Genomic DNA, 8,927 nt, shown 5'->3' with positions numbered 1-8,927 from the left:
TTCCTCAGCACCACATAAGCAAAAAGAAAAAAGCTGGAAGTGGTGCTGTGGCTCAAGTGGTAGAGCGCTAGCCTTGAGCTGAAGAGCTGAGGGACAGTGTGCAGGCCCAGAGTTCAGGCCCCACGACCGGACCCAAAAGAAATATAAATAAATTAATTAATTAAATTAAATTAAAATTTTTAATTAAAAAAGAAAGTATTTCTGAAACTTTAAACATTCTATCTTTCAAGATTAGAGTTCTCAGATTCAGTTACCACAGAGATCCTAACCAGGATTAATTAATAATAATAGGAACAGGTTATATGGCCTTTGCATTACAGATTCAGTGTGTCATCTTAGAAAAGAAAAAAAAAAATAGAACTGCATCCTCTTCTAAGATTTGCCAAATATTCCCAGCGGAGAAGGAGGAGCACTGGAGGCAGGGACTCATCATGGTGTCTCATGCTCAATGGGTGCGGTGTATCAGGTTACTTAAATGAGCATAATGAGAGCATAATGTCTTGTATGTAATTGAACAGCACCAAGAGTACAAACACCAAGAGTACAGAGGAAATTCTGACCATGTGTGGACCCCAACTCCCTATACACTGAAGAAGGAAGCAAACTTCCCATGTTTGGTAGAGGACCTCCACTGCCAACCATCCCAAGCTTACTGACTCCAGAGTCAGGAAATGTAGTTTATGGGTTACAGACCAAGAAATGGAAGCTAAGAGATGCTTGACATCTAGCCAGTTAGGGAGCAGAGTGAGAGTCAAGATGTAGCACTGAGACTCAAATGTCAACTTTTAAACTGGGCATGGGTGGTTCACACCTGTAATCCTATCTACTCAAGAGTAGATCTGAGGATCACAGTTGGAAACAAGCCTGGGGGAAAAAAAGTCTGTGAGACTCTTATCTGCAATTAACCAGCAAAAAGCCAGAAGGAGAATGGTAGCTCAAATGGTTCAGCACCAGCTTTGAGCAAAAAAACTAAGTGGAAATGCTGTGGTCCTGAGTTCAAGCCCCAGTACCGACACACACATAGACACACACATGAAAGTCTGGACTTTTAGCCACTGTCAATATTTCTCAAGTTAGAGTCCATATTCTTTCTTCATTAAAATCATCTGGTGGTTAAACATGTGTTTGACTTCATTTCTGCCAACCAGGAGAGCAGGGTTTAGAAAACTCCATTTTAATGACTGTACCACAACCACAGCACTTCCTACACTGTCTTTATGGGTGCTACAGCTTCACAAATTCTTTTGGAAAACAATATTTTTTCTGACTTCTATGCCTGTTGTAGAAAATGAAAAAAAACAACAAAAAAACACTAGAAGGTATTAGGATGAGCTTTCAGAGTGACCCAAGGTTCCACCAGGTAGTGGAAAACATTTCTAATATTTGCTGTATTTCCTTCTAGTCACACCTATTCCAAAGTTGTCTTATTCTGCTTTAAAACCTTTGCTTTCACTCAGGTAAATACTTCCTTGTGCTTATGAAAAAATAAGATGCTTTAATCTCTACATTCCATTACACAGTGATCAACCTATTGTGAAACTGACCCCTTCCTTCTAAGAGAAGGGAATTGAAAGCACTTCAGTTTTCTTTGACTGGGGACTTCTGCGATTCCAAGGGAAGAGAACTGAAGGACAGACAAGCTCTGATGAGGAGAAAGGAGCCATAGAGAACTGGAGTGCAGGGATTTCTAGTGCAGTTTTCTTCTTCTTTTTTTTTTTTTTTGTCGGCCGTGGGGCTTGAACTCTGGGCCTGGGCGCTGTCCCTCAGCTCTTCAGCTCAAGGCGAGTGCTCTACCACTTGAGCTACTGCGCCACTTCCGGTTTTCTGGTGGTTTATTGGAGATAAGTCTCTCATGGACTTTCCTGCCTGGGCTGGCTTTGAACCACGATCCTCAGATCTCAGCCTCCTGAGTAGCTAGGATTACAGGCATGAGCCACCAGGCCTGGCTGCAGTTTTCTTCTTTTTCCTTTTCTTTTTCTTTCCTTTCTTTCTTTCCCTTCTTCCTTCCTTCCTTTCTTCCTTTTTACTTTCTTTCTTTCTTTTCTTTTTTTCTTTCTTTCTTTGTTTCCCTTCCTTCCTTCCTTTCTTCCTTCCTTCCTTCCTTTCTTTCTTTCTTTCCTTTTTTCTTTCTTTCGTGTGTTTCTGGTCCTGGGTCTTAAACTCAGGGCCTGGGTGCTGTTCTTGAGCTTTTAAAATTTTTTTTCTTAAGGCAAGCACTCTATCACTTGAACCACAGCTCCACTTCTAACTTGTTCTGTGATTAATTGAAGATAAGGGTCTCATGGACTTTCAAACTACAATCTTCAGATCTCAGTCTCCTGAGCAGCTAGGACTGCAGGCATGAGCCACTCACTGGCACTTGGCTCTAGTGTGGTTTTGAGGGAGGCTCTGTATCGAGTCGGGAATTTGAACTTCTTGATTTCTAGGCAATTTTCCTGTGAAATTTTATCCTGTGTGCTGTCCTTGTGTTGGATTCAAGGAGCCTTTCACATTAAAAAAAAAAAAAATGGAGTTTCACCCTGTATTCTATTTAGAAAGAAAACAATCTGGCATCTATTATTTCAAAGATTATTCTTTTTGTAAAAAAAGAAATCTTCCTCTGAAGACAAGACTTTCTCACAGAAAAACATCCTATACAAATAGATAAACGTCTCTCAGAGAACAAAGATGCAATCAATCCTTTTAAGGCTCTTTTGGTTTTGCTGCAGACCAGTGCGTGGAGCTGTCCAAGGTTTAACTTCTTGCTCTTCCTGTTCTTTGATTCCTTTCATCACACAAACGGGTTGCAGAAAGAAAGAGCACTAACTCTGCAGTCACTCAGCCTAGCTTTGAGTCCCAGCAGTAGCAGGCCCTGAACAAGTCACGGAAAGGCCTTTAGTTCCCTCATCTGTTAACAGGGATGGTAACTATAACATAACTTAATTTTTTTTTTGTCTTGTCAGTCGTGGGGCCTGAACTCTGGGCCTGGGCACTGTCCCTCAGCTCTTCAGCTCAAGGCTAGCGCTCTACCACTTGAACCACAGTGCCACTTCCGGTTTTTTCTGCTTATGTGATGCAGAGGAATCGAACCCAGGGCCTTATGCATGCACTCTACCACTGAGCTGCCTTCCCAGCCCCACATAATCTAATTCTTAATCATTGTGAGAATTTATGAAAGAAAAAGAACAAGGAATCTTTGGGTTTCCCAAATTTCTACAATACAAGGACTTGGGATATGTTCTTTTCTCCTCAATACTTTTTGCTCTTGTGAATATTATGCTAGCAATCGTGAACACACGGGATGGGAGTATACAGAGACACTGTAGGTCTGTGACTTGGGAGTGTCTAGACCTGGCTCCGCCATGACTCGGTTGCCTGGGTTGGTTGACTTCGTTGAACTCCAGTATTCAGAATGAAAGACTTAAAGTTCAGTACATATCTGCTGGGCTCAGAAGTGGTGTGTGAAACCCAGGCTCTACACTCAGTCCAGCGAGTTGGCGTCCTTGCTTGTAAGCTTGGATAAACAATGATTCGGCGCCTACCCTTCTGCAAAAGATCCTAGCTGGGAGCCAGACTGCGCGACACCCGCGACCCCGACCTGATGTCTGTGTGCGTCTGCGAGGAATCCAGGCCGAGGGCGACATTCGCTCTTCAGTCTTCCTGCAGAACCTAAGACAGAGCCCGGATAGACTCACCCGGAGTTGCAGTCACAGTGCTTCTGCTGTGCGGTGGGGAGGATTAACCGGGTCGCGGTCTCCCAAGGACACGCCAGGCCCGGCTCCGAGCGGCAGCCGCTGGGAGCGCGCGTTCCGTCCGCTCCCCGCTCCCCGGGAGCGATCCTCCCTGCGCCCCGCCGAACCCCCTTCCCGGCGCCTTCCTCCCTGCGCCCCTCCCTCCCGGCTGCTATAGAAACCGGCCTGCCCGGTCCAGGCCCGCGTCCCGGAGCCCGCCCGCCGCTCGGGATTGGGCCTTGGGGAGCCGCCGCGGGGCGGCCCCGGTCCCCTCGGGGCCTGGCGGAGGCCGGCGGGCGGGGTTTGCACGATCCTGTCGGGAAGATCGGCCGCCCAGGACAGCCGGGGACAGTGCCCACGCACGGAGGCATGCGTGGGGACACCCGAGGGACGTGCACGGGGTCATCCACGGGGACATCCGCGGGCGCCCGCGGCAGCGCCGACCACCCTGCGCGTCCGGCCCGGCGCGCGCCGCGGAGCCCGCCAAGTCGGCCTGGCCTCGAAGGTAAGGGGGGACGGGGGTGGTGGTGGGGGAGCGCCGCCCTGGCTCGGCCAGGCTGCAAACATGGATGCTCGGAGACTGGGCGCTTGCCCTTCCTAGGAACCTCGAGGAGTGGCGGTGAAGTGGGGTGAGGAGAAGGTGGGCGTTCCGTGGGGTGTCCCCCTCGGTGGGTGAGGAGGGAGCGGAGCGCGGGGCGAGGACGCCCGGGGGTTGGTGTCCATGCGCGTCTGCATCCCCGCACCCCGTGTCTGTGCTCGGCGCGGACACCCCGCGTCCGTGCGTGCGTCCACCCGCGAGCCCAAGAGGGCAGACGAGCGCCCAGCCGTGCGCGCGCGGGTGCGCTGGACCCGCGCCCCAAATCGGTCCGTCTGCAACGAGGACTGAGCGCCTGCGTGACCTTCCCGGGGGCTCCCGCCCAGAGTAAGGATAGAGGGGGGTAACGCACATCTTGCAGCCCTGTTGGGAAGGGGTGAGGGTGACCTCCCACCGCACCCCACCCGCGCCCGGGGACTGGGGGGTGGGGAACAAAGTGCTCTTTTGAAGACCAAAGTTAGAAAGAGCCTGCCTGGCCTCTCGGCCGGGAATATTGGGAGCTCGAGGACCCCACCAGGAAAGGGTGGCCGTGGGATCTTTTTTTTTTTTTAAGCCGAATCTGATCAGCTTCCTGGAGCTGGAAACTTCGGCGCAGGTGGGGAGATCCAGGCACGAGAGAAAGGTGCTCCTGGCTCTCCTCAGGGCCGCCCAGACTCGGCCAAGTCAATGTTTCCTCCCTCCTTTTTCCTTTCCTCCTTTCCTCCTCCTCGCTGTCTTCCTTTCCCCTCTTCCCTTTCTCTTCTTCTGTCTCCAGCGTGTCCCCTCCCGAGAGGAGTAGACAAGAGGGACTCTGTTCGATCCACACATACCCCATTCCTCATTCCAGCAGCTCAGAGCCAGTGAATCACACTCGAACCTCTCACCCGTGTAATTTAGACAAGGTTGGAAATAAAAACAAATCTCGTTCGCACTCGAGGCCCCAGGAACCAAAAAAGAGGCGGAGCCAGAAAAGAAAATGTGTTCCAAGTGAAGATTTCGAATGGGAATCTAAAATGAGCATTTGCTTTTGGTAATAGGATGGTTTTTTTTTTTAAGTTTGAAAATATGTGTCACACAAGCTTTCACCACCAGCATTCAGTTGGATTCACCAGCAGCACTTCAGAAGATGGTTTCTGTTAATGTTGCAAAAGCCCTCCTAGGTTTTTTTGGTTGCCATGGTAACCGGAGTGGTCGCCCAGTGCTGTAGTGAGACTTGCCTGCCTGGAACCAGGAACTGATTCTTGAGTACAACACCTCCCTCCCCTCCCCACCTGTCACCATGGTAATAACAGAGTTAATAAAAAGGTATTTGTTTCCTTTTCCTTTGTTGGTTTTCTTCCCCCCCCCCCATTTTATACTCTCAGACTTTGCAGTTTGTGCAATCGGTCTTCCCACTTGGATAAACAAGCGTCAACACTCCTCACTAGCAAGTCTGATGGATCACACTCACCACACTCACAGAGGAAAGAGGGGAGTGCTGGCTGTTCAGGGAATCCTGGCCTGGGACCAGCTCTCCCTCTCCATTTACATTTACATTTAGAATCCTAATTAGCTTTCTAATTAGGAGATGGAGGAGCGAGGGGAGGGGGGAATCCTGGGAGAGGCAATGGGAGAAAAAAAAAAGTGGAGCCTGCTCCTCCCTTTATTGGTGTTGTGTTTGGTGTGCTGTTGAATTTGCTAAGTAAAGCTTTTGAGGGTTTATTTTTGGACTGACCACTGTTATGTGGTAAGCCTGGAAAAACCTTTAGAGGCCTCCTGTGTTAGGAGGAAATGTGGCTTGGATATTTGGTTTGAGGTGTGTCCCTCACCCCCCCCCCTCAAGTAACCAAAGAATACTTAAAATAAAGGCAGGTTTGTCTGAAACCTAAATTCCCAAGTAATAACTCCAGATAGGCCACAGAGCCTGTTATGTTCTTAATTTAGCTTTAGGTTTTTAGTTAAGACAGTGTAATTTGGAACAAGCAGTGAAAATATTTGAGACATTTTTAATCAGCAAATGGAGTCTTAATAAAGAAAACCTTATATCTGCTGGTCTGGAAGCTGAGGTCTGAGGATAACAGTTCCAAGCCAGGACTGGCTGGAAAGTCTGTAAGACTCTTATCTCCAATTAACTTCTGAAATGCCAAAAATGGAACTGTGGCTCAAGAAGTAGAGTGCCAGCCTTGAACAAAAAAAGCTAAGAGGAAGTGTTCAGGCTCTGAGTTCAAGCTCTAGTTCAGGCACAATAACAGATAAACCTAAAAACCATGACTCTAGACATAGCATAGTTCTTAAGCTTTGAAATCTATAAATCAGTTTTACATATTAATAGCATATGACTGGAACATTTGCAAGTCTCTAGACTTATAATTAAGAAGACATACTGCCAGGCACCGGTGACCCATGCCTGTAATCCTAGCTACTCAGGTAGGTGGCTGAGATCTGAGGATCATAATTTGAAGCCAGCCCAGACAGGAAAGTCTATGGGACTAGTATCTCCAATAAACTACTCAGAAAAAGCTTCAAGTGGCACTGTAGTTCAAGTGGTAAAGCACTAACCTTAAGCACAAAGAGGCTCAGCTCCCAAGCCTCAAGTTCAAGCCCCACCACTAACAAAAGAAAAATCTGGTCTTCATAGGTTCATGTGTTCGGCCACATGGAATTCCATTTTGAGGAATTTAAATATTAAGTTATAACATTAAGCTACTAAGTCTAATCACTTTCTCTAGGATTTTAATTTATTGGATTATTTTCTTTTAGCTGTTAAAAGTAGAAACTCTTTATAACATTGGTTTTTGCTGAATCTATACTTTGCCATTTTCTGTTATTACCCAGAAAATATTTTCTGGAAATGAAGTTATAAAACTTGGGAGAATAAAATATTCAAGTCACTATGACAATATAATATACAACTGGATTTAACTACTTAAGGTTAGTACAGTCATTTTACAGCAGCATCCTGGCAAATTTAACCAGTTCTATAGATGGGAATTTTATGTTCAAATGGCATGGTTTCAACTAACCATTTGCAAAACAAAAATCTAGTCAGATGTGCTGGTCTATGCTAGTAATCCCAGTAGACAGTGAGTTCAAATCTAGCCTGGGCAATATGGCAAGGTTGTCTCAAAATTCCAAGAAAGCTGAGAGATGGATGACTAAACCACCTGTCAGGTCTATGACTATGAATATTGATAAAGATTTGAGACTATCAGGTGAGAAGAAAGACAAGATGGCAGGAAGCGCTGAAAGAGAACCACTCTGTGGTGTGTTGATCAGTTACCAAAACTTTAAAATGGTTAAAACATTGATAGAAAAACAGGATGAGATTGCTCAGAATTGTGAGAGTCCTCAGTCATTACACTTGTGTTTCCTCCTGTCTCTGCCATGACTAGACTATTCACTGAGAGCTAGGACTTTGTTAGTGTTAGACCACTATGTTAGTGTTAGATCATTCAGTGTAAGTTACCCATCAGAACAGACAATGAGATTCAAACACAGAGACTTGTTCCATCCTTGTCTAATGAAACACACTCTCAGCATTTTTAATCATGAGAATTTCCTTTTCTTTCCTTTTTCTTTTTTTCTTTTGTCAGTCGTGGGGCTTGAACTCTGGGCCCGAACCCTGTCCCTCAGCTCTTCAGTTCAAGGCTAGCACTCTACCACCTGAGCCACGGTGCCACTTCCAGTTTTCTGAGTGGTTTATTGGAGATAAGAGTATCATGGATTTTTCTAACCGGACTGGCTTTGAACTGTGATCCTCAGATAGATCTCAGCCTCCTGAGTAGCTAAGATTACAGGTGTGAGCCACCAGTGCCCGGCTTAATCATCAGGATTTTCAAAAAGCTTTAAAAACTAGGTGCTGGTGGCTCATGCCTATCATCCTAGCTACTCAGGACCCTGAGATCTGAGGATGGAGGTTCAAAGCCAGCCTGGGCAGGAAAAGTTCCTGAGACTCTATTTCCATTTAACCACCAGAAAACCAGAAGTGGTGCCCTGGGTCAAAGTGATAAAATCCTAGGGTTGAGCAAAAGAGCTCAGGGACAGTGCCTAGGCCCCCCTGAGATCAAGCCACCAGTCCCAGAAAACAAAAAAAGCTTTAAAACTGTTTCTTAATTTCCAGTTCAACTAAAGTAGTCCTTAAACATAATTAACAGAACCAGTTCTTGAGTTCCTGGAAGACACAGACAGACTTTTTCCCTCTGTTTATATTGTCTCAAATTTGCTCCTACATTCAGAGTTACTTTGTATTTGACCTACATTTTCCTCCCCTTTTCCTTTTGTCCAGTGTAGGAAACTGAACTGAGGATCTCTCTCTGTCTTTCTGTCTTTCTATCTGTCTTTCTTTCTCTCTCTCTCTCTCTCTCTCTCTCTCTCTCACACACACACACACACACACACACACACACACTTATGCCATTGCTCTACTGCTGAGCTATACTTCCTGTATTTAGGTAGTGCTTCATCATACTTGCAAATTCCTGATTTAGGTCCTATCCACCTTCCAGGTATCCTCTTAGCACTTACCCTTTCTATGTTATATTTGAATGATCTATTTCTGTATCTACCCAGCTCTGCTAGCTGTAGATGTAGTCTTATCGGTGTTGTTGAGTTCAACATGAAGAAATCGGGTATGTAAGAATAATGTTGGCTGAACTGGGCCTTTC

This window comes from Dipodomys ordii, unplaced genomic scaffold (genome assembly GCF_000151885.1).
Source record: "Dipodomys ordii isolate 6190 unplaced genomic scaffold, Dord_2.0 Scaffold41, whole genome shotgun sequence".
Lineage (NCBI taxonomy): Eukaryota > Metazoa > Chordata > Mammalia > Rodentia > Heteromyidae > Dipodomys > Dipodomys ordii.
This window is presented reverse-complemented; position numbering follows the sequence as displayed.